The following is a 27,851-nucleotide window of genomic DNA, read 5'->3' on the forward strand; positions in this document are numbered from 1 at the left end:
CTCTCTTCTTGCTACTACCATCAGGAAGAAGGTGCAGAAGCCTCAGGACCCACACCACCAGGTTCAGGAACCCTCAACCAACAGGCTCTTGAACTAGTGGGGATAATTTCACTCAACTTCACTTGGCCCATCACTGAACTGTTCACACAAGTCATGTTCAAGAACTCTACATCTCATATTTTGATATTTATTTGCTTATTTATTTATTATTATTTCTTTCTTTTGTACAGATTGACCTTCTCTAATCCGGAACCACTGGGACCTGAGGAGTGCCGGATTAGTGAAAATGCCAAATTACAGAAGGATCACATAATCAGTGCCGGATTATCAAAGGAACCGGATTACAGGTAGTCGGATTAGGGAAGGTTGACTGTATTTGCACAGTGTCTTTTGCACATTGATTGTCCATCCTGTTCGGTGAGGTTTTCATTGATTCTGCTATGTTTCTTTGTGTTGGCACGTGGCCAAGTGGTTAAGGCATTCGTCTAGTGATTGGAAGGTGGCTAGTTCGAGCCTTGGCTGAGGCAGTGTGTGTGTCCTTGAGCAAGGCACTTAACCACACATTGCTCTGCGATGACACCGGTGCGAAGCTGTATGGGTCCTAATGCCCTTCCCTTGGACAACATCGGTGGTGTGGAGAGGGGAGACTTGCAGCGTGGGCAACTGCTGGTCTTCCATACAACCTTGTCCAGGCCTGCACCCTGGAAACCTTCCAAGGCGCAAATCCATGGTCTCATGAGACTAACAGATGCCTATAAACTATGTTTCTTGGATTTACTGAGTACGTCCATAAGAAAACGAATCTCAGGGTTGTATGTGGTGACATGTATGTACTTTGATAATAAATTTATTTTGAACTTTGAACCTGCAAACTCTACCCTGACAGCTCTGGATGTGTGGACTGAATCTGGGTCCCTGGTGTTATGTAGCTGCACCAATATTTTTGAAATATACTGATAGAATTTACTTCTAGAAATATTTGCTGCAATTGTAATGCCTCTTTAAGGTCAGAAACATTTGAGAACTGCTAAGAATCGAGAAAGGATCTGGTGCTTTCCTGGCATATATCAGCTTGTCATCAAAATGTTGGTTTTAATTGATACCTGTACCCAGTTGGAAGCCTGAGATGAGTTTATTCTGCTAAGAATCCTTATCATTCAAAAGCTGTAGACCATAAGACATATGAGCAGAATTAGGCCATATAGCCCATCAGTTGTGCTCCATCATTCGATCAGGTTGGTTTATTATCTCTCAAGCCCTTTCTCCTGCCTTTTTTGCCCTTACTGTTCAAGAACCTGTCAAGATTGGAGTTGCCGCTCTGTCAACTGCCAAAGGTTTCCAGGGGTATTTGGAGGGCAGGGTTTCCTCATTTGACCCCTCAATCCTGATCTGGCTTTCAATATGATCTACCCCAGACCTCATCTTCTTTCCCGTTCAAGTTTCCCATAGCCTTCTATTCCCTGACTTTTTAAAATTTTTTAAATTCATCTTAATGTCTCCATACCCCTCCAAAGGTTTACCCTCATCTCTACATGAAATTCTTAGACATCCCAGTTTAACAGTCCACCCCTAACCTTGTAGCTATATCCCATTGTTTGAGTCTCCCATACTGGTAGACGCTTCTCGACTTTTACCTTATTATGACCCCGGGGATATTATGTGTTACAGTCACACAGCAATGTGTGCGTTATGACTCCAGCACTATTGTAGAAATATCCTTCTGTATTTCAACGCAATCACTCCTCATTCTAAACTCTAAAAAACATAGATCTAATTTCTTTAGCTAGTCTTTGTAAGACAATGTTTCATACGAGGACTCTCCAATGCTAGAAAATACTTTCTAAAACAACAGCATGACCAAAATTGTGCATGGCCAAGTGTGGCATCACTGATGCTATATTATAAAATCATAATAATTATTATTTGTTCTTTTGTATTTTATTTTTGCTTACAGATACAGCGCGGAAGATTCCCTTCCAAGCTGTGTTGCCCTGCAACCCACTGATTTAACCCTCGCCTAATCTCAGGACAATTTACAATGACCATTTAACCTACTAACCAGTATGCCTTTGGACTATGTGTTGGGCAAGTGGCCAATTGGTTAAGGCATTTGTCTAGTGATCTGAAGATCGCTGGTTCGAGCCTCAGCTGTGGCAGCGTGTTTGTGTCCTTGAGCAAGGCACTTAACCATACATTGCTCTCGTGTCTGTGCGAGGAGTGGCGCCCCACACAGACTTCCAATCTGCACCTTGTAGAGCATGAAAATGCCCGACGCAGGCCTCTCATGGTCTGAGTCGACGTTCCCCCTCCCCTCTCTCCCCTTTGGACTATGGCAGGAGACTGCAGCACCCGAAGGAAACCCACGTGCACTCGGGGAGAATGTACAGACTTTATTACAGAGAACGATGACCTTGACCTCCAAACTCCAACGCCCTGAGCTGTAACAGCGTCGCGCTAACAGATACACTACTGTGGTTCCCAAAGCAAATGACTCGTTCGATAATATGTCCATAGTCCTAAATTCAAATTCTCTTGTAATTAAGGCAAATATCCCACTTGCCTTCCTAAGCACTTACAAAACCTGCCTCCTATCTTTTTAGTGATTCATGTAAAAGAACGCAGGTCTTTCTGCACTTAGCTCATCTGTAGCCTTTTTCCATTTAGATAATAGACCACATTAAGATTCGTCTTATCAGTGCCTGACTCATACTTTCTCACATTAAACTCCATTTGCTGCTTCGGCACACTCAGCCTAATCTATGCCCTAATGCAGTGTCTAGATAGCCACATCCTCTCACCTATTTTCTTGTCTTCAGCAAACCTGGTTAGTTTACCCTCTGGGTCACTAACACAAACAGCTAATAGCTGAGGGTCAAGAACTGATCTCTGGGGCACTCTGCTGTTACATCCACACAGCCTGAAGGAGACTGGATAAATCCATTTATTCTGACCCTCTGGTCTTCTGTGTGACAATCAGCAGAGTACCCACTGCCTCAGAGGTCAAAGAGATTAGCCAGATGGAGCTGGATCAAGTAAGTGAGGGCATTTTGTGGGGAGGGGTCTTTAAGCGATTATTTTAGGCAGGTGGACCACGCATCATCACGTATTTCAAATGGAAACAATAAAGATCTGGAATGTAAAGATGTGAATGCCCAAGACTACCTTTTAATGGTTTGTGAATGGCTGCCACCAACGTTAGAGACATAGAAACATAGAAAACCTACAGCACAATACAGGCCCTTCGGCCCACAAAGCTGTGCCAAACATGTCCTATCTTAGAACTACCTAGGCTTACCCATAGCACTCTATTTTTCTAAGCTCCATGTACCTATCCAGGAGTCTCTTAAAAGACCCTATCGTTTCCGCCTCCACCACCGCCGACGGCAGCCCATTCCACGCACTCACCACTCTCTGCGTAAAAAACTTACCCCTGACATCTCCTCTCATTTTTTTTACAGCTGTGTGGATCAACCATGGCTCTGAGCAGAAAATTTTTACACGGCCTGAAAACTGTGTGGCACTTTATATTAACTTTATATAAAAGGAAATTCCAGCTGCGTGGCAACAAAGGCCACGTGCGTGGGAGCATTTCAGTAACTATGCGGCCGTGCACTCACGCAGCCTAAAGGGACTAGGCAGCTCTAGATGTATATAAGTCCTGGATCGAGGGCAGCTTCACACCGGTAATCCTTTCGGCAGCCCTGACGGTTCTTTGGAGTCTATTCTTGTCTTGTTTGGTAACTGATGTCATTCTGATCTAACTCCTCAGCAAGCAGCCATTTCCTCTGCCTTTCAATGAATCTAATTGAAAGCTCTCCGCTTTCAGACTCACTTTGTGAGGTAATGTTATCAATCGCCTTTTGGAAGCCAAACCAAAATATACAGGCTTTCTCTCATAGCATTTGGATTAGCTTTTCCTCTGGAAGGTTTAGGAGGATAGATAGATAGACAGGAAATGTTGCCGTATTGGGCATCTTTGGCTGTATTTACCAGCTTGTGGCACCAAAATATTTTTGGTGAATTGAGTTGTTTTATGACATTGGGACCCATGTGGCCAGGGATTTTATTTTCTGCTTGTTGGATTGAGTTTCTCGACACTCTGTAGCTAAATCACCGTATGGAAAATCACCAGAGGGGACTAAATAAACCTTATGCAGCTCATCCTATTGAACTTTCCAGAACATAACATCACTCGTACTCAGAAACTTTTCATGTGCTCCATCCACAATCCTCCACAAACTAAACAAGAACCTTGAGGTGTCCATGAAAAAAATGGCGAGGCTCTATTGACAACTGATACCAATCATTAATAAAAGTCGTTATTTCTGTAGATTTTATCAAGTGTTTTGAGGTTTAATGAAATCTGCTTTTATTTTCTATAAGTATTTGAACACGGAGGCATGTTATCAAACAGAGACTCAGTTATTGCATTTTCCATTGAGCAATAGATGCTTGGATTGAATTTCTACTTTATAATATTAATCGGCCACGCAGAAGAAAATATTTAGAAACAGGTTAGCTTCAAGGCAAGGAAATCAGGCCAGTGGTGAAATGACAAATGGGCAAATGAGCAGGCAATCTACATCATGCTGATATCATTTTTCACTGAAAAGTCACCGAATGCAGTTCAAAGCAGGCTGTTTACAGAATGTTTTCCACTGCTGATTGTGACCAACTGGGATCTGCTTCTGTCTTCTTAATTTCTCTGGATGACCTTCCTTACCAGAGGAGTAACAGTACTTCTGATATGACTTAATAATAAAAACGGGCGTAGTTGAAGGACAAATTCCTGGAAGAACTCAACAGTTCAAGCAATGTCTGTGGGGAGGGGAAATTGACGATGTTTCAGGTCGAGACCTTGCATCAGGACATCCAAAGCTTTGATTCCTTCTTCTCGCACTCGACCCCTCCTCTAGTAGTTAGTTTCTTGCTCCAGATTCCGGAACTAGAATCAGGATCAGGATCAAGTTTAATATCACTGGGATACGTCATGAAATTTGTGAACATTACGGCAGCAGTACAATGCAATACATGATAATATAAAAAAAACTGTAAATTACAGGAAATATATATTTTGGCGAGCATTCGGTTCGTGGTGACAGATGAGAAAAGCTTGTTTATCTCAATTGCTGTTTATTGCAAGCACAATAACAAGTTGAGTGCCATGGTTGCCAGAAAGCTAGGGCAAGTTGTTCACTGCACCCCCGAATGCCACAATGTACTAAATAGTTAAATTAAAAAGTAGCACAAAAACTGAAATCAATCAAATCTGCCATCTCTTGCAAACCCCCAACAAGCTGCCCATCTCTTGTTGAAGCCAATGGCGGAACCGAGAGTCACCATGCCAAATACAGTTATATAAAACAACATTCTTTTTAAAAGTCTGATGATTGATTTATTGGGAAATAAATTTCCAGTGAATTTAGCATGTGGAATATCAGTCCCCACTATTTTATCCACATTTATGGCCCACATTGGTAGCATTGATAAGGGAAGACACCAAGTCAAGTCAAGTTGCTTTTTACTGTAATTTCGACCATAAACTGCTGGTACAGTACACAGTAAAAACGAAACAATGTTCCTCCAGGACCCTGGTGCTACATGAAACAACACAAAACTATACTAGACTACGTAAAACAACATAAAAACTACACTAGACTACAGACCTGCACAGGACTACATAAAGTGCACAAAACAGTGCAGGGCAGTACAATAAATAATAAACAAGACAATAAGCACAGTAGAGGACAAATTACAATATAATAATAAATGACATAGATGTCAGTCTAGACTGTGGGTATTAATGAGTCTGATGGCTTGGGGGAAGAAACTGTTACATAGTCTGGTTGTGAGAGCCCGAATGCTTCGGTACCTTTTGCCAGATGGCAGGAGGGAGCAGAGTTTGTATGAGGGGTGAGTGGGGTCCTTCATAATGCTGTTTGCTTTGCGGATGCAGCGTGTGGTGTAAATGTCTGTAATGGCGGGAAGAGAGACCCCGATGATCTTCTCAGCTGACCTCACTATCCGCTGCAGGGTCTTGTGATCCGAGATGGTGCAATTCCCGAACCAGCCCACAATTGTCTAGTTTGTTTGTATGAGGATGTGAGTAACAAGTTAGAAAGGGCAAAACTACTGACATTGATGTAAATTGCCTTGGGATGGACATGGTTTGGTTTTCAACAATGCAGTGGAATGAGGGTCCAGGCCAAACCATGTTGAAGAAACGCCACCTAGTGGCTGTCTGGGTTACTTGTAGCAACACACACAAAATGCTGGAGAAATTTAGCAGGCCAGCCAGCATCTGCCTTATTAACTCTGGTTTTCGCTCTTCAGAGACATTCGCGTTGTCCTGACCTCCCTTCTGCTCATTCCACTGCTTTGTTAAAAAACAAAGCACACCCATTTCAAGCAATTAAAGTTCCCTGACTTCATCGCATCATCATCCCTAAGGCCTGACGTGGTCATTCTGCCAGAAACCTCAAAGCAGGTGGAACTGACAGTTCCTTGAGAAGACTGGACTGAGGAGGTGTTTGAGCATAAGAAAGCCAAATACCAGTAGCTGGTAGACCAGTGCCAGAGACAGGAGTAGGGGGCACGATATGGAGGGGTGTAGAGCTTTTGCTGGCTGCTCGCTGTGAAGAATCTACTCTCTCCTTGGCTTTATGGGGGCTGCAAAGAAAAGAGCCATCAGGACCAGGCTCCAGATGGCTATGGATCAAGAGGTGTGAGCCATGGATCAATGCTGCTGGGACACAACCCTGACTGGGTCACCTGGGTAAGAATGTCGAAGACATAGAAACATAGAAACATAGAAAATAGGTGCAGGAGTAGGCCATTCGGCCCTTTGAGCCTGCACCGCCATTTATTATGATCATGGCTGATCATCCAACTCAGAACCCCGCCCCAGCCCTCCCTCCATACCCCCTGATCCCCGTAGCCACAAGGGCCATATCTAACTCTAACTAAGACCTGAAGCACCCGATGACCCCAGGTGACACATCACTCAAGATGTGTCCCAGCGCGTCTCAGCAGCGTAAATGAGGAATCCCTTTTGCAGAGATTAGAAGGAGATCTATAAAAAAAATAGTAGCTTACGCTACCAGCAGGAGTGTGTCAAAGTAAGGCAGACCCACCGTGAGAGATATAAAATGCAGGATCCCAACGTGAAATGAGGTCCAAATCACTTCAATGAATTTCATTGTGTAATCACAGAAAAAATGATTACTGCAAGGGATTTGAAAATAAAATCTTTTTAAAAATCCCCTTTTGTAGCTTCCAAGCACAACAAATGAATAAACACTGACACAGAGGAGCAGATTTTGCATAACGTCTTTCAGCAAAAATGCAGCCAGCACAAACGTCTCTTAGAGGTACTATATATCTGGACCTTGATAACTTTATCAGGCATCTAAGTACTGATAATTTCTCAAGTTTTCTGATTAATTTAAAAGTGTCAGATAACAGTCCAAAATGATGAGTCAGCTGCAGCAACTTAGCCAAAGACTAGCTGTCATAAGAAATCAGTCCACTTTGATTAGGATTAACTGTCTTTTCTCATACTTCAGCTCTTTCTGAGATGCTACATAGAACTGCCCCAATGATTCCTGCAATCACATCAAGCCTTCATCAATATGTTGCCTTTAAGAATAGAAAATTGAACAAAACTATGAAAACGTTGCTGGAGTATTAGTTGGAATTAATAACTGATACACACGTCTAGTCAGTATAATGTAGCATCTACCAAAATACTGAAGAAGTTTCTATTGCATGTTTTGTTTTGGTTTCAATAAAGTTCAGAAATTTCAGTCATGATCCTTGAGAGAGTTTTCAAAGTCTATGTTCTGGATGGTAGTAATTTCAAAATGTAATTATTTAATAAACATAATATAACTGGTCTAAATTCAGATATATTGATAATGTAATTTCTTGAAGGTTTTAATACTGCTTGCTAACACAGTAGCATAGTGGTTAGCACAACGCTTTACAGTACAGGAGAGTGGGGTTCAATTCCCACGTCTGCCTGTACAGAGTTTATACATTCTCCCCGTAACCATGTGGGTTTCCTCCAGCTTCTCTGGTTTCCTTCCAAAGTCCAAAGACCTACCAGTTGGTAGGTTAAGTTGTTATTGTAAGTTGTCCCGTGATTAGGCTAGGGTTAAATCGGGGGTTGTTGGATGGCACGGCTCAAAGTGCTGGAAGGGCCTATTCCATGCAGTATTCCAATAAATAAATAAACTCTGTGTAATCCTTTTTGCAATAACATCATCATTTAACATGTTTATCCTAGCCAGATGTAGACAATTTAGAAAACTAAAGAGCATTTTAGTTTTTAGAAAGCCTTTTTGTCGGCCTGGCACAGTTGCTTTCTTACAGTACATGTCTTGAGAGTTCCAATGATGTAACAAAATTCTAGTTTACTATGTTGTTGTAATTCCTCTTAATGCCTTGTAGTGCATTGAGCAGCACTTTTTTACCATTTCCATAGCATTTGACTTTTATTGAAGCTGAGTTGATAGTCAACGCTCAACCCAGCCAGGATGGAAAGCATGCAAGGAGTGGGCCGGATTTGAACTTGGGACCGTTCGCCTGGAAGGCAGGTACTGATGCCTCTACACCACCAGCTGGTATACTTTACTATGTGGTTCCTATAATTATCCATATTTCTTTTCAAAACGGTACTTCAGATCGAGCACAGTTCATTGGGGAAAGATCATGAGAGACTGTTCTCTCAAAACTATGATGTGAACAGTTTCAGTCCCACTGAATTTTTCAACACTGTTCCATGAACATTAGGTGACAGATGTTTCCATCACTAAAATAGACAGAATTTAAATGCCTGATACTAAAAGCAAGAATTAACATTAACTCTGAATGGCCATTAACCTATAATCTAACAGTGAAAACATCATGGGAAGATAAAAAGACAATGGGAGAAGAGAATTAGGACAGGGCATTTTCTTAGCTGTACCACATTAATAGTGACTTACAAAAGTGCCGGGCTGCCCTCTTTGCCTGCCTTACAAGTTTGAACAAGGTGTCTATTGGCCTGATATACAATAACCCAGGAGCTGTCAGCTATGAGTATAGACCCAAGGTATAAAATAAAGAAAGAGAAGAGGAAGAAACTAGAATCAGATTGGCAGCCGTTTATAAAATGGAGGGAGAAATATAAGAGATGAGAATATGTTTAAAAAAACATGTACAGCTCTCCCAGTAGACGAATGAACTACAATAGACCAACTGGCAATGAGCCTAACCCACACTGTCTCATGATGTATCTCCTGCTCTGCTTGAGTCCACCCACTCCCTCCAGCAATTTCCCCATCAGCCTGTAAACGTCCTGTGTGAAGCAGACAAAAAAAGATATAAAACCTTAGGACGCTTTGGAAAACCAAACTGAGCAATTGATCTTTGGTTTATGAGATGGATCAAAGAAGATCATAAACGGAAGGCCGTACTAACCAGCTTACAGTCCCTTCAACAACACTTGCCTTCAAAATACATAAATCCCACCCCCATATTCAGGAATTCATCCCTTGAGTTGGAACATGTGTAGTGAAGTTACACACACTGTACAAAACAACATATTATCTCAGTCACACACAGAAAATTCTAGAGGAACTCAGCAAGTCAAACAGCATCTATGGAGGGGAATAAACAGCCGACGCACGGGGTCGAGACCTTTCTCAGTCTGAAACATTGGCTGTTTATTCCCCTTCACAGATGCTGCCTGACCTGGTGAGTTCCTCCACCATTTTGTGTGTGTTGCTCAAGATTCTCAGCACATGTAGAATCTAGTCCGCAAGAAGAGCCTCAGCTGAATGTTGACAGTTTATTCATTTCCATAGATGCTGCCTGACCTGCAGACTCTCTTGTGTATATATTATCTCAGTGTCAACCCTCTACAAAAAGAAAACTCTTTCAGATCACATCATAATTCAATGATATACACACACATAGCATAACCCTTCCCTATCTATCAAACTCTGTAAATTCAAGATCTTGGCCTCAATACCTCCTTGTGCGACTGGATCCTTGCAGACCCCAGTCAGTTTGGATTGGCAACAACATCTCCTCCACAATCTCCATCAACACAGGTGCACCACAAGCCCACGTGTCTAGCCTCCTGCTCCACACTTACGATTGGGTGACTAAACACTGCCATATTTAAGTTTGCCGGTGACACCACTATCACTGGCCGAATCAAAGGTGGTGACAAATCAGCACATAGGAGGGAGATTGAAGATCTGGCTGAGTGGTGCCATAACAACAACATATTACTCAATGTCAACAAGACCAAGGAGCAGATTATTGACTTCAGGAGGAGAAAACTAAGGTCCGTGAACATGTCCTTATCGGGGGATCAGAAGTGGAGAGGGTCAGCAACTTTAACTTCCTCGGTATTATTATTTCAGAGGACCTGTCCTGGGTCTAGCAAGTAAGTAAAACGGAGGAGAAGTTGGCGGCGTCACGGCAGCGCGCGCGGCATCTCCGGTGGATGATATCTGTAATCTGTCAAGTAGGGGACCGTGCACAATTCTGATTTGATGGAGACGGACGTGAGAGTACGGAGGAACATCTGGAAAACTTCTGAAATGCCCACTTCGCTGCCGCTGCTACTGTGTAATAACCAGAATCTCCGGAGCAGAAGGCCCCAAATCCTCGGCTTTGCGTGTTTCAGCAGCCGGGATGAGGTCGAAGGTGCTCGGCAGAGGATGGCGCTCGGGAGGCTGTATTGGAGGGGCTGGTCGGAGGCTCGAGGTTTTCGGACGGACGGACTCAGTGTCGGCTGTGGTCGGCTGTTTCCAATGCACCAGCAAGTTGACCATGCCTGGAGGTTTATGACAGGGAGTTTCTTTCTTTTGCCGCCTGCTAGCGGGGACTCGGGGACTTTTGAGACTTTTTTTTACCATGCCCATGGTTTGTTCTTCATCAAATTGTGGTATTGTTTTGCACTGCTGTAACTATATGTTATAATTATGTGGTTCTGTCAGTGTTAGTCTTTGGTTTGTCCTGTTTTCTGTGATATCACTCTGGAGAAACATTGTATCATTTCTTAATGCATGCATGCATTTCTAAATGACAATAAAAGAGGACTGAGTGTTCTCATAATCTAATCTAAGTGCAATTACGAAGAAAGCACGGCAGCGCCTCTACTTCCTTAGGAGTTTTGGAAGATTTGGCATGACACCTAAAACTTTGACAAACTTCTATAGCTATGTGGTGGAGAGTATACTGATTGATTGCATCACAGCCTGGTAGGGAAACACCAATGTCCTTGAACATAAGATCCTATCAAAAGCAATGGGTATGACCCAAGTCCATCATGGGTAAAGCCTTCCCCAGCATTGAGCACATACGTGGAGCGCTGTCACAGGAAAGCAGCATCCATCACGACAGACCCCACCATCCAGGACATGCTCTCTTCTCACCGCTGCCATCAGGAAGAAGGTACAGGCACCCCAGGACTCACACTGCCAGGCTCAGACACAGTTATTACCCCTCAACCATCAATCTCTTGAACAAAAGGGGATAATTTCACTCAACTTCACTTGCCCTATCATTGAAATGTTCCCACAACCCAATGCAGTGTAGAGCTGATGGAAGATTCTCCTGTTGGTTGGTGCAAGATGGGCCCAAGGACATTATAGAAATAGTTCTCATTGCAGAGTGCAGATACTGTGACCTTGAAGATAGATAGGACTCTGTGCAACATTCTTGGGAAGGTCAGTGATAAGCCAGTTAGGTCTTGCATCAGTCAACAAGACAGCAAGATCTCACCTATCTTGTACTCATGTCTGCCAACCCTGTGCCCCATGTTTTTTGTTGTCATTTGCACGATTTATTTTTTGCACACGGGGGTTTGCTGTTTGATGTTTTTCTTTGAATGGGTTGGTCCCATGGTTCTTCTTTGTTTCATGACTGTCTGTGAGGAAGATGAATTTCAGGGTTGAATACTGTATACTGCATATATACTTTGACAATAAATGTACTTTGAATCTTGAATCCTCTTCCTACAAAGGGCTGCATACTCCTCCCTTGATGGATTTCTAAAATTGCCCCTCTCTATCTCAATAATCTCCTCCAGGTTAAAATCCTTTGGCATATTTGCACTTCTCTGTTTTTACCTCCTTGATCACATACAATTTCTATTGCTTCTCAACTGCCATGACCCTAACTCAGAAGGGAACTCACTCAATCATTGTATCCATTATGGGCACGCTATGGTGGTGCTGAAACACGTGGGCCCCCAGCACAGCCTTCAGTGTGTCGCTTGTCAGCGCAAATGATGCATTTTACTGCATGTTTCCAAGTACTTGTGATAAGTAACTCTGAAATGATGGCTCGTTAAAAGCTACCTCTCTGACTAAATTTCTGGTTACCCGCCTTGGCGTCTTCTAATGAGGAATTATGTCAAATTTGTTTGATAGCACTTCCATAAAGAGCTTTGTGACATTTTTCACAATGAAGTGTGTTATTTTGTCAGTGTGACTGTTTTAAAAGTTATGCTATGATGTAGGATGTGATCACTAACATATAACTGTCCTTCATTTCCAGTTCAGACATCAGCTGATGGCTTAAGAGTCATTTTATTTCTTCCACTTTTCCCTCCATTTTGTTTGGAATTTTCTGGCAATTTGCTTTCTCTCCCCTGCTAGAACACATGAAAATAACACTGGAAAGAATAGCAACAGGTTTAGTTGCTGACGTCCCTTCCTCCTTTCACAATATTCAATAAAATCATAGGTTTGATCTCTGGTTGCATTTCAAACGTGGACTGAACTGTTTTGCTTTATGATAATTAGATTAATCCCCTTTATCATTATTATGTTTCATTCTGCTCATTTTCCAGATGAAACACTGTAAATTGTCATATTATTATTGGCCTTTTTGATTGTACTACAATTAAAAAGATAGATAGCTGATACTATTCAGTGTTCAAGATTGTGCATTTAAAATTAACATAGACATTATATCATTCTAGCTGGCTGTAAATTATACTAACAAACCTGACTGTTTTGTATGTTATTCTTTAATAACTAATACTGCAAGTAGTACTTCCATGTAAGAGAGCAGCACATGTGAACACAGTGGCCCCTTGGGAGGCAACCAAAGGTGCATTTTTCTTTGTAAAATTTGTTTTTTATGTTCCAAAGACAATTCTACTCCAAGAACATCAGGTACTGCAGAGCTACCCAATCAGTGAGCTGCTCGTTAATCGCAATAGCTGGACTGGTGTCAGCAGAAAGGGTCGGCCAAGGTGTCAAAGGAGTCGGTTGGGACATCGGAGGAGCCGATCGGGACGTCGAAGGATCTTGGTTGCATTCGGAGCAGCTGACCTGGTTGCAGATCACGTTGCTGCCCGCTACTCAGAAGTATCGGATTTTTGGCAGTATAGCTATCAGAGATTGTCTCAGACATTTCACTTGCAATCGCAAGATTCTTTTGGACAGCGATAATGTAAGTTGCTGTTGTTTGACAGTCAACATGGGGGCTGTGAAGCCTCAGCTGTATCAAAAGCTAGGTCTCAGTCCGTGGGCCTGCCTGCTGCTGCAGACCTGGTGAGAAACACAGCGGCATTACAGTGTGGTTGAGCAGAGCTGGGGCCTGGCCTCATCCACTGGTGCTGCTGAAGAACTGAAATGACAAGCTGGATTGCATGTACCTGTACACCACCGGGAGACTGTACCATCGAATGCTGGACATTGTCACTCAGGATCTCAGACTCTATATGTTTTTTTTTCAAGTGAATATGTTCCTTTGCTCGATATTTTGATTATGTTACTCACTATTTTTGAATGTTTGCTTCCTATTTTGAACGTTTGTCACCTTGGCCCTAGAGGAACACTGTCTCGTTCAGCTGTATCTACATACGGTTTGAACAATAATTAAACTTGATTTGATCTGATATAGTTTTATAGTATAGGTACTGTTATAGTTCTCGCTTTTGACCAAATTTTGTTCCAGTCTGAGATCATTCATCAGGACTGGAAGATCAAAGTTCCAAGTAAATTTATTATTAAAGTACATCAGCATACACTACCTAGAGATTTATTTTCTTGCAGGCATTTACAAGCCTATAGAGATGGTGTGAAGAAGTTTTACTGGCTGTTTACTCTCTCCTTGGCATTATGGAGGCTGTCGAGGAATAGCCACCAGGACCAGCACAGAGGCTGATTTGAAAGCCTCCAGATGGCTATGGATCAAGAGGTGTGCTGCTGGGACACAAGCCAGGGCCTGGTTAACTCTGGCTGGGTCGCCCAGGCAAGATTGTCCGATATTGAAAGTCCCCAGGTTACATCTACGATGATGAGTCCCAGCAAATCCTAGGATGTATCTCAGCATCAGTCAGTCAGTCAGTCAGTCAGTGGGTGCCATCCCGAATTCGGGGTTGGCAGCTAAGCACCTTCATCTTTTTCGGTCTTGCGACAGCGCCAAGTACAGCCTCTCCTCCAGTTTGTTCTCGCTGGCCGCCTTGGCACCGCCTGCCGCCGCCGCCCCCGCCGAACTTGAGCCCGAGGCCGTGTCAGTCTCCAGCCGCGGCCACTTCTTCAACCTCGGCCCTTCCTTAGGCGGAGGCCTTGGGCAGGTCCAGGCACACGGTGCAGCGTCCAAGTTCGTCATGTCTCTTCTAACTAAGTGCTTAGCATACGATTTGTAGATACGTGGTGAGGCTTTAATCTCTTCCACGGAACATGGCCGTTGGCTCACAAGGAGCTCATCAGACCTTTATCAGCAACAACAGGAAAAATAAAGAGATATAATAGAAAATACAAAAAAAACACACATAAACAAAAACTGACAATCAATGAGCAAAAGAAGACAAAGTGTGCAAATTTTAAACTGTAAATTGTAGGAATCCTTTAAAGTGAGTCTGTAGGGCAGAGGATTGGTTCTTTGAAGTGAAGTTATCAAAATATGGACCGTATATGTTACTATACACTACCTTGAGATTTATTTTCTTGCAGGCATTTACAGGATGTGAGCCAATAGAAGTGGGGCATAGGAGTCTGATGGTTGGTGGATAATAGCTGTTCCTGAACCTGCTGGTGTGGGACATAAGGCAGCAACGAGAAGAAGGCAAGGGGTTAGTGAGGGGTTTTGACAATGGATGCTGCTTCCTTGTTGTAGTGTTCCAGGTAAATGTGCTCCAAGCATAACTTAACTGCAGATTCTTCAAACATCTTAAGTAACTAATGTTGGGCTTGGACCCTGATCCTACACCATCTCCAGAAAAAGCCTTCAGTCAATGTTCTCAGCTGCTTTCTTCTCCAGCTTCACTGAACCTTTTAAAAAGTCTCACTGGTTCAACGCTGTGTTTGTATTCGTGCAAATTTCCTGCCAGAACCTTTTTATTCCTCATCTGTTCTGTGCTTCTTTAGATATTCATTCCTTCCTGCTCCACACCATCACAGGACAAGCTCTTCCCACCATTGAGCTCAATTACAAGGAGCTCTGCCACAAGAAATTAGAGTTGATCGTCAAAGACCACCAACCCACCCCCCTTCATCCAGGCCAAGTTCTCTTAGAACTACCATCAGGCAAGAGATACAGAAGCTTTAGATCCTACATCACCAGGATCACCAGGTGCAGGTACAATTGTTCCATCAGGTTCCTGAGCCAGCATGGATGACTTCATTCCCAACTTTCAGGCATTCCGTACAATTCACGTTCTCAGTATAAATTTCTGTTTGCACAATTTGTCTTTTATGCACATTGGTTGTCTGGCAGTCTTTGCCCATATATTTTTTTTTGTAAATTCTTTTGTATTTCCTTATTTTCCCTATAAATGCCTGCAAGAAAATGAATCTCAAGGTAGAAAATGGTAACTTTTGTTAGTCCGGGTTGACCGTGGATATTGTGTTCTAACTGTCTGTGCGACATGCAAGACAGTATGCAAGCTCGGTCGGCAAGATTTGGAGAGCTAGCTGAGCCCATGCAGCAGGCTCCAGCTCTCCCCCTCTCCCCCTCTCCAAAGAAACAGCGGAGACCGACACTGCTTGGCACCAGTGGTATTGCAGAAGTTGCCAGTCAGCATATATGTACTTTGATAATAAATTTACTTTGAACTTTAAACTGATTTTTTTTCTTACCTCATCTCCTCTGCTGTACGCCCACATACTTTACTGTTTCATCTTCTTAATTTTAAAATCACTAATTCCACTGTTACCATATCTGGATTGGATCATTCTCTGATGCAATGATCATAATTGTGTGCATCTTAGTGCTGAAAAATATGATAAATATTCATCGCTTCCCTCTTGAAGACATCATTATTTGCCCCCAAGCCCTTCCAACGGTGCCACTGAAATCCGTTCATTTTCCTTCCACTTTTTCAACCATTTGTTAACACCAATTATCCTGCTCAACTTTTCATCACCATCCATCAACACCAGAAGGAGCCCAGATATCACCACCTTTTCTCCCCACCCTCAAAAGCATACTCACCATTTCGGTGCGCTTCCTTTCTAGTTCCCAAGACTGCCCGTCCACATGTGACACTACCTTCCTTCTCTGCTCTGTTTAAAATCCTATCATGTGTCCTTAATAAATGAATATGAAGGCTCTGCGCTAGACAAGTCAAGGCATGAGACAACAGATGAGTGTTTTAATCAGCTCAGGACCCCTGTTCCAGGATAAAACCTCCCTGTAGCCATACTGTAGTCATTAATAGATCACTCAGTGTGCATTCACCACATGAATGGGCACATCTCTTTTAACGTCAAATTTTCCTTTCAATTAGAGCTCCTGGAATTTATACAAAGTGCTGGAGGAACACAACAGATCAGGGAATATCTATGGAGTGGGATAAACAGCCCACTTTTTGGGCCGAGCCCCTTGATCAGGACATTGATTCAGAGCATTTAGAATTTAAGTTACTTTACCATTCCTAGTTACTATTATTTCAAAATGCTTGATTTTGTTCAACACTTTGTTGAACCCAGCTTATTTTTTTAAACATTCAATTATATAACTATCTCCAGAGTCACCAACCACAGCTTGATATATTCCCCTCAGTAGTAATTGGAAAACTATCTCATAAGTTATTAATAGAGATTCCTCACTGCTAGGACAGCTAGATTTGCAAAGAATTCAAAGTATACCTATTGAGCAACTGAGCAGTTAACACCAATGTAAAGTATATAAAATTAATTTGTTGTCCAGATAGCATTGCCTTGCTTCAACGTTCAAAGTTTAAGTACATATACTGTATTTCATCATGCACAGCACTATAGTAATTTAATGTATTGCACTCTACTGCTGCTGTAAATAAAAACAATTTTCATGAAAATGTGATTGATGATAAACCTGATTCTGATATGGGTTTCTATTGTGGATTGAGAGTGGAAAGGGGGCAGGGAGAGGGGAATCATGGTTGTGAAAAGGGGAAGGAAGAGGGAAGAGAGCAGGAAGTACTAGAGATACATTCAGCAAAGATCAATAAATCAACTGTTTGGATATCAAATAAACCAATTGTTTGTGTTCAAGGGCATTGGTGTTTCCATACCAGACTGTGAAGCAACTAGTCAATACACTCTCCACCACACATCTATAGAAATTTGTCAACATGTTAGATGACATGTTGAATCTTCACACACTTCTATGGAAGTGGAAGTGCTGTCGTATTTTGTTCATAATGGCACTTAACAAGCTGGGCCCCGGACAGATAATCTGAAATGTGAACACTGAGGAACTTAAAGTTGCTGAACCCTCTCCAGCTCTGATTCTCCCAATGCCGATGAGCTCATGGACAGCTGGTTTCCTCTTCCTGATGTCAATCATCATCATAATGATTATTGATGGTTCTGGCATTATTCCAGAGGACTGGAAGATTGCAAATGTCACTCCATTCTTTAAGAAAGGAGGAAGGCAAAAGAAAGGAAATTATAGGCCAGTTAGCCTAACCTCAGTGGTTGGGAGAGTGTTGGAGTCTATTATTAACATAGAAACACAGAAACATCCAATTTAGATTCTAAAATCATAGAAACCTATAGCACAATACAGACCCTTCGACCCACAAAGCTGTGCCGAACATGTCCTTACTTTCAGAAATTACCTAGGGTTACCCATATTTTTCTAAGCTCAATGTACCTATCCAGGAGTCTCTCAAAAGACCCTAATGCATTCGTCTCCATCACCACTGCCGGCAGCCCATTCCACACACTCACCACTCTGCGTAAAAAAACTTACCCCTGACATCTCCTCTGTACCTGCTTCCAAGCATTTCAAAACTGTGACCTCCCGTGTTAGCCATTTCAGCCCTGGCAAAAATCCTCTGACTATCCACACAATCAATGCCTCTCGTCATCTTATACACCTCTATCAGGTCACCTCTCATCCTCCGTCACTCCAAGGAGAAAAGGCCGAGTTCTCTCAACCTGCTCATAAGGCATGCTCCCCAATTCAGGCAACATCCTTGTAAATCTCCTCTGCACCCTTTCTATAGTTTCCATATCTTTCCTGTACGGAGGTGACCAGAACTGAGCACAGTACTCCAAGTGGGGTCTGACCAGGGTCCTATATACCTGCAGCATTACCTCTCAGCTCCTAAACTCAATCCCATGATTGATGAAGGCCAATGCACCGTATGCCTTCTTAATCACAGAGTCAACCTGCGCAGTAGCTTTGAGTGTCCTATGGACTCGGACCCTAAGGTCCCTCTGATCCTCCACACTGCCAAGAGTCTTACCATTAATACTATATTCTGCCATCTTATTTGACCTACCAAAATGAACCACCTCACACTTATCTGGGTTGAACTCCATCTGCCATTTCTCAGCCTAGTTTTGCATCCTATCAATGTCCCACTGTAACTTCTGGCAGCCTTCCACACTATCCACAACACCCCCAACCTTTCTGTCATCAGCAAATTTACTAACCCATCCCTCCATTTCCTCATGCAGGTCATTTATAAAACAGAACAGATCCCTGAGGCAGACCACTGCTTACCGACCTCCATGCAGAATATGACCCGTCTACAACCACTCTTTGCCTTCTGTAGGCAAGCCTGTTCTAGATCCACAAAGCAATGTCCCCTTGGATCCCATGCCTCCTTATTTTCTCAATAAGTTTTGCATGGGGTACCTTATCAAATGCCTTGCTGAAATCCATATAAACTATATCTACTGCTCTACCTTCATCAATGTGTTTAGTCACATCCTCAAAAAATTCAATCAGGCTTGTAAGACACAACCTGCCTTTGACAAAACCATGCTGACTATTCCTAACACAAGGAATTCTGCAGATGCTGGAAATTCAAGCAACACACATCAAAGTTGCTGGTGAACGCAGCAGGCCAGGCAGCATCTCTAGGAAGAGGTACAGTCGGCATTTCGGGCCGAGACCCTTCGTCAGGACTAACTGAAGGAAGAGCTAGTAAGAGATTTGAAAGTGGGAGGGGGAGGGGGAAATCTGAAATGATAGGAGAAGACAGGAGGGGGAGGGATGGAGCCAAGAGCTGGATAGTTGATTGGCAAAAGGGATATGAGAGAATCATGGGACGGGAGGCCTAGGGAGAAAGAAAGGGGGAGGGGGGGAAGCCCAGAGGTTGGGCAAGGAGTATAGTGAGAGGGACAGAGGAAGAAAAAGGAGAGAGAGAGAAAGAATGTGTGTATATAAATAAATAACGGATGGGGTACGAGGGGGAGGTGGGGCATTAGCGGAAGTTAGAGAAGTCAATGTTCATGCCATCAGGTTGGAGGCTACCCAGACAGAATATAAGGCGTTGTTCCTCCAACCTGAGTGTGGCTTCATCTTTACAGTAGAGGAGGCCATGGGTAGACATATCAGAATGGGAATGGGATGTGGAATTAAAATGTGTGGCCACTGGGAGATCCTGCTTTCTCTGGCGGACAGAGCATAGGTGTTCAGCAAAACAATCTCCCAGTCTGCGTCGGGTCTCGCCAATATATAGAAGGCCACATCGGGAGCATCGGACGCAGTATATCACCCCAGCCAACTCACAGGTGAAGTGTCGACTCACCTGGAAGGACTGTCTGGGGCCCTGAATGGTGGTGAGGGAGGAAGTGTAAGGGCATGTGTAGCACTTGTTCCACTTACAAGGTTAAGTGCCAGGAGGGAGATCAGTGGGGAGGGGTGTGGGGGAACGAATGGACAAGGGAGTCGCGTAGGGAGCGATCCCTGCGGAAAGCAGAGAGGTGGGAGGGAAAGATGTGCTTAGTGGTGGGATCCCATTGGAGATGGCAGAAGTTGCAGAGAATTATATGTTGGACCCGGAGGCTGGTTGGGTGGTAGGTGAGGACAAGGGGAACCCTATTCCTAGTGGGGTGGCGGGAGGATGGAGTGAGAGCAGATGTGCGTGAAATGGGGGAGATGCGTTTGAGAGCAGAGTTGATGGTGGAGGAAGGGAAGTCCCTTTCTTTAAAAACAGAGGATATCTCTCTCGTCCTGGAATGAAAAGCCTCATCCTGAGAGCAGATGAGGTGGAGACGGAGGAATTGCGAGAAGGGGGTGGCGTTTTTGCAAGAGACAGGATGAGAAGAGGAATAGTCCAGATAGCTGTGAGAGTCAGTAGGTTTATAGTAGACATCAGTAGATAAGCTGTCTCCAGAGATAGAGACAGAAAGATCTAGAAAGGGGAGGGAGGTGTCGGAAATGGACCAGGTAAACTTGAGGGCAGGGTGAAAGTTGGAGGCAAAGTTAATGAAGTCAACGAGCTCAGCATGCGTGCAGGAAGCAGCAGCGATGCAGTCATCGATGTAGCGAAGGAAAAGTGGGGGACAGATACCAGAATAGGTTTGGAACATAGATTGTTTCACAAAGCCAACAAAAAGGCAGGCATAGCTAGGACCCATACGGGTGCCCATAGCTACACCTTTAGTTTGGAGGAAGTGGGAGGAGCCAAAGGAGAAATTATTAAGGGTAAGGACTAATTCTGCTAGACGGAGAAGAGTGGTGGTAGAGGGGAACTGATTAGGTCTGGAATCCAAAAAGGAGCGGAGAGCTTTGAGACCTTCCTGATGGGGGATGGAAGTATATAGGAACTGGACATCCATGGTGAAAATAAAGTGGTGGAGGCCAGGGAACTTAAAATCATTGAAAAGTTTAAGAGCGTGAGAAGTGTCATGAACATAGGTAGGAAGAGATTGAACAAGGGGGGATAAAACTGTGTGGAGGTATGCAGAAACGAGTCTGGTGGGGCAGGAGCAAGCTGAGACAATAGGTCTGCCAGGACAGGCAGGTTTGTGGATCTTGGGTAGGAGGTAGAAACGGGAAGTGCGGGGTGTGGGAACTATAAGGTTGGTAGCAGTGGATGGGAGATCCCCTGAGCGGATAAAGTCGGTGATGGTGTGGGAGACAATGGCCATTTTAATTCCACATCCCATTCCCATTCTGATATGTCTACCCACGGCCTCCTCTACTGTAAAGATGAAGTCACACTCAGGTTGGAGGAACAACATCTTATATTCCGTCTCGGTAGCCTCCAACCTGATGGCATGAACATTGACTTCTCTAACTTCCGCTAATGCTCCACCTCCCCCTCGTACCCCATCCATTATTTATTTATATACATACATTCTCTCTCTCTCTCTCCTTTTTCTCCCTCTGTCCCTCTGAATATACCCCTTGCCCATCCTCTGGGTTTCCCCCCCTCCTTTTCTTTCTCCCTGGGCCTCCTGTCCCATGATCCTCTCATATCCCCTTTGCCAATCACCTGTCCAGCTCTTGGCTCCATCCCTCCCCCTCCTGTCTTCTCCTACCATTTCGGATCTCCCCCTCCCCCTCCCACTTTCAAATCTCTGACTAGTTCTTCCTTCAGTTAGTCCTGACGAAGCGCTTCGGCCCGAAATGTCGACTGTACCTCTTCCTAGAGATGCAGCTGACTATTCCTAATCATATTATGCCTCTCCAAATGTTCATAAATCCATAAATATTAAGGATGAGGTTTCAAAGTACTTGGAGACTAATGATAAAACAAGTCAAATTCAGCACGGCTTCTGTAAAGGGAAATTTTGCCTGACAAACCTGTTAAAGTTCTTCGAGGATGTAACAAGTAGGTGGGCAAAGGAGATGCAGTGGATGTCATTTACTTGGATTTTCAGAAGGCGTTTGATAAGGTGCTACAAATGAGGCTGCTTAACATGATTAAATACATTGGCGTTACAAGAATGATACTGGCATGGATAGAGGAATGGCTGATGGGCAGGAGACGGTGAATGGGAATAAAGGGGACCTTTTCTGGTTGGCTGCCGGTAACTAGTGTTGTTCCTCACGGGTCAGTATTGGGACCACTACTTTTCACATTCTTTGTCAATGATTTGGATAATGAAGTAGATGGCTTTGTGGCAAAAATTTGCAGACAATATGAAGGTAGGTAGTACTGAGGAAACAATGCGATTGCAGCAGGAAAAAGTGGCAAATGGAATACAGTGTTGGGAAATGTGTGATAATGCATTTTGGTATAAAGAACAATAGTGCGGACAATTATCTAAACGGGGAGAAGGTTCAAATATCAGAGGTGCAAAGGGAATTAGGAGTCCTTGTGTAAGACTCCCAGAAGGTTAATTTACAGGCTGAGTCTGTGGTAAAGAAGGCAAATGTAAAATTGACATTTATTTCAAGGGGAATAGAATATAAAAGCAAGGAAACAATGCTGAGCCTTTATAAGACACTCGTCGGACCACACTTGGAGTATTGGCAACAGTTTTGGGCTCCTAATCTCTGAAAGGATGTGTTGACATTGGAGAGAGTCCAGAGGAGGTTCATGAGGATGATTCCAGAATGCAGGGGTTATCATTTGAGGAGTGCTTGGCAGCTTTGGGCCTGTACTCACTGGAATTTAGCAGAATGCAGGGGGATCTCATTGAAACCTAGCGAATGTTGAAAGGACTAGATAGGGTGGATATGAAGAGGATGTTTCCTATGATGGGGATATCCAGAACTAGAGGACACAGCCTCAAAACTGAGGGATGACCCTTTAGAACAGAGGTAAGAAGGATTTTTTTTAGCCAGAGAGTAGTGAATCTGTGGAATGCTCTGCCACTGTGGTGGAGGCCAAGTCCATGTGTATATTTAAGGTGGAAGTTGATAGTTTCCTGATCAGTCAGGGCATCAAAAGATATGGCAAGAAGGCAGGTGTATGGGGTTGAGTGGGATCCAGGATCACCCATGATGGAATGGCGGAGCAGACTTGATGGACTGAATGGCCTAATTCTGCTCCCATGCCTTTTGGTCTTATAATAATTACAAGTCATTTTCTTATGCTGTCAATGTGGCATAGCGGGCAATGAAATTACCACCTGAATGTAGACTGAAGCCAGATTACCACACAACACTCTTTTTATAACCCAGACAGCAGGGTTTTGGAGTAATTACTTAGATGAGCTCACTTCTGATCTGTATGTTCTGATATAGCCGCCATGATATTTTCATGGTAATTTTGTCTAACATGCACTGTTTACTGAAATCAGCTGAACGTTACTACAACATGCTTTGGAACAGAGAGTAAGGCAAAACAGTTGCTGTAATAATAATCATATGTTTATGAACTTCTCTGCACTCAAAGCTAGTCAGTGATCTCACAACACCAACGGCTGCAGTTCCTTGAAGTAGCTTAATTAATTCAACCAACCTCTCAGAAAGCTTATTCAATAAATAATAAATCTATGCAGATGAGCAAGTTCCAAAACTAATCAACGCATTGTGCTGAATTAGTTCCTCTCTGCCAGTACAGTAGAATTAATGCCATCAGAGCTGTCTTCAGTATTCCTAGATTAGGAAGAAAAAAATAATAATTTGCTTTTTGCTCCTGATCATTATTCATTAACACCTGCTGAAAATCTGTATACACTGGCTCAGCAATGATGAGAGGAACTGTTCATTTATCTCTAATTTAATATCTTATTTCGTTCAATGACAGGAACTGAGTTCTAAAAAACTCGATGTTGACTAAATTCAATTTTCAGGGCCAGAAAGTCTTTTTTTAACAATAATTAAGTCCAATCATAGGTTAAAACTTTCCTTTGAACAGAATGCCTAACCTGCCCTGCTTCACATTTTGGTGCCAATAATGTCCATGTACCATAACTTCACATCACATAGTGTTTCAACGTGATATTTATTTTCCAGTTTGTCAAGAGCAAAACCAATAGACACTGACTTCTAGGTTTCTACATTTAATTGTGCAGATGTAATTTAAAAATGTGTTTTCCAATTTACTCATAGCCGAAGTAACTTTAATATTGTTCCTTCATGAAAATTCAGGCCAACGTTATCAAATGTGGAGGATTCTAACTGATCTATTTAATTCAGAAGTTTATACCCTTAATTTTATTGAAATTTAGATTAAAGATTTTAATCCTAATGCTATGAATTTTTCAGTTCCAATTGAGATTAGAGATAGAATCAGGTACTCACCAAAAGTGTAACTTCCCGGTGAGCAAATATTTTAATTCCGATTCCCATTCCCGTTCCAACATGTCGATCCATAGCCTCCTCTTGTGCAATGATGAGGCCACCCTCAGGGTGGAAGAGCAACAGCTTTTTATTCTGTCTAGGTGGCCTCCAACTTGATGGCAAAAAAAAGTTCCCTCCTCCTCCCCTCTTTTTCTATTTCCCGCTCTGGGCTCTTACCTCTTCTCACCTGCCTATCACTTCCTCCAGCACCCCTTCTCCTTCCCTTTCTCCTACGGTCCACTCTCCTCTCCCCAAGGCAATCTACAAGTATGTGAAAAGCAAGGTGATAAGACGTGAGAGAATAGGAACAATGAAGTGTGCCAGTGGAAAAGTGTGTATGGAACCAGAGGAGATAGCAGAGGTACTTAATGAATACTTTGCTTCAGTATTCACTACGGAAAAGGATCTTGGCAATTGTAGGGATGACGTACAGCGGACTGAAAAGCTTGAGCATGTAGATATTAAGAAAGAGGATGTGCTGGAGCTTTTGGAAAGTATCAAGTTGGATAAGTCACCGGGACCAGACGAGATGTACCCCAGGCTACTGTAGGAGGTGAGGGAGGAGATTGCTGAGCCTCTGGCAATGAGCTTTGCATCATCAGTGGGGACAGGAGAGGTTCTGGAGGATTGGAGGGTTGCGAATGTTGTTCCCTTATTCAAGAAAGGGAGTAGAGATCGCCCAAGAAATTATGGACCAGTGAGTCTTACTTCAGTGGTTGGTAACTTGACGGAGAAGATCCTGAGAAACAGGACTTATGAACAGTTGGAGAGGCACCATGTGGTTAGGAATAGTCAGCATGGCTTTGTCAAAGGCAGGTAGTGCCTTACGAGCCTGATTGAATTTTTTCAGGATATGACTAATCGCATTGATGAAGGTAGAATAGAAGATGTAGTGTATATGGATTTATGAAACATAGAAACATAGAAACTAACAGCACAATACAGATCCTTCGGCCCACAAAGCTGTGCCGAACATGTCCTTACCTTAGAAATTACCTAGGGTTACCCATAGCCTTACGAACCTGCTTGAATTCTTTGAGGATGTAACAAAACACATTGATGAAGGTAGAGCAGTGGATGTAGTGTATATGGATTTCAGTAAGGCATATGATAAGGTTCCCCATGTGAGGGTCCTTCAGAAAGTAAGGACGCATGAGACCCAAGGAGACCTTGCTTTGTGGATCCAGAATTGGCTTGACCACAGAAGGTAAAGGGTGGCTATGGATGGTTCATATTGTGAATGGAGGATGGTGACCAGCAGTGTTCTGCAAGGATCTGTTCTGAGACCCCTCCTCTTTGTTGCCATCTTTCATGGGATCAGAATCTGCCTTCCATCCAAAGAGTCCCAGCCTGACTACATCATCTCGGGAACTGGGATTGGTTCTCCCCTCAGAATCATGGACTGGATACTTCATACCCACACTTCTTAACTGGAGCTAAATTTGATCATGGGAGCTCTACATCCATTAGAATACCTATTAATTCACGGACAACAGCAGAAAAGGTGTTATTCACCAACCATCCCTAATTGCCCCTAAAATGAGGAACCAGTTAAACATGAACCACATTGTTAAGTCATGAGTTACGCAGACCAGACCAGACCTGAATGACAGTAGATAGCCAGACATGTTTTCACAATAACCCAGTAGCTTTGTGATTACCATTATGGGCCCCTGAATTCTGAACAATCTCACTGAAAAGAGCCTTACTCCATTGTGTAAGGTGTTCACAACATGAGAGGATATCTGGACTTCTGGGTTTCCCAAGCAGAACTCTTTCCTGGTAATCCATACATCTCAAATGCACTTGTGTCAAAGTTAGGACCTTGGTGTTTAGTTGTCCTACATTGCGAAAATGTGGTGTCATTTACGATAATGAAGAGGCACACAATGAAGAAATAGATAATAAGAAGGACCGTGACATGGAACTTTGTTTCCTTCAGCTTCACAGTGACCTAGAAGCATGAATCACCAGCCTGCATGAATTTGATCATTTGATAAAATGAAAACTGCTTGATCTCTACAACGGGACAATTCATCCTGGATGGCAGGGCAATGAGGAGTGCTGTAGGACAAAGGGATCTGGGGATACAGATCCATAATTCATTGAAAGTGGCATGGGGTTGTAACGAAAGCTCTTGGCACATTGGCCTTCATAAATCAAAGTATTGAGCACAGGAGATGGGATGTTATGTTGAAGTTGTATAAGACATTGCTGAGGTCTAATTTGGAGTACCATGTTCAGTTTTGGTCATCTACCTACTTGAAAGATGCAAATAAGGTTGAAAGAGTACAGAGAAAACTTACAAGGATGTTGCTGAGACTGAAGGACCTGAGTTATAAGGCAAGATTGAATAGGGCAGGACTTCATTCCTTGGATCATAGAAGATGGAGGGGAGATTTGATAGAGGCATACAAAATTATGAGGGCTATAGTTAGCACAAATGCAAGCAGGTTTTTCCACTGAGATTGAGTGGGACTACATCCAAAGGTCATCGGTTAAGGATGAAAGGTGAAACTTGAGGAGAAACTTCTTCGCTCAGAGGGCTGTCAGAGTGTGGAATGAGCTGCCAGTGCAAGTGATGCATGCAAGCTTGATTTCAATGTTTAAGAGAAGTTTACATGGATGTTAGGGGTATGCAGGGCTATGGTCCCAGTGCAGGTGGATGCAAGTAGGCATTTACAATGATTCAGCATGGACTAGATGGGCTGAAGGGCCTGTTCCCATGCTGTACTTTTCTATGACACTATGACTCTAACCAGTAAAGGGGGGGAAATTGCATTACTATTCCATTCAAGAAATATCCTTATATGCATTAGTTACTTTTAAACAGAGTAAAGTAAGAATTATTCTATGTGTCTCATGTGAATACATGAATTATAAAATCACAAGGATGCTCTTTATTATTGTTAAACTTCCCCGTCTCCATTGAATCACATTGAAAAGTAGAATGCAGGTAGTTCACAGACACAGCAGAGTCTGGAAAACATTTTATTTATTACATTTTTTTTGAGGAAATTACAAGTAGGCTAGACAAGGGAGATGCAGCGGATGTTGTATATTTAGATTTTTAGAAGGCCTTTGACAAGGTGTCGCACATGAGGCTGCTTAACAAGATAAGACCCCATGGAAAAACGGGAAAGTTACATACGTGGATAGAGCGTTGGCTGATTGGCAGGAAACAGAGAATGGGAATAAAGGGATGCTATTCTGGTTGGCTGCCAGTTACCAGTGGTGTTCCACAGGGGTCCGTGTTGGGGCTGCTTCTTTTTACGTTGTACATCAACGATTTGGATTATGGAATAGATGGCTTTGTGGCTAAGTTTGCTGACGATACGAAGATAGGTGGGGGGGCCGGTAGTGCTGAGGAAACGGAGAGTCTGCAGAAAAACTTGGATAGTTAGAAAGAATGGGCAAAGAAGTGACAAATGAAA

This window comes from Mobula birostris, chromosome 2 (genome assembly GCF_030028105.1).
Source record: "Mobula birostris isolate sMobBir1 chromosome 2, sMobBir1.hap1, whole genome shotgun sequence".
In the NCBI taxonomy this organism is placed as follows: Eukaryota; Metazoa; Chordata; class Chondrichthyes; order Myliobatiformes; family Myliobatidae; genus Mobula; species Mobula birostris.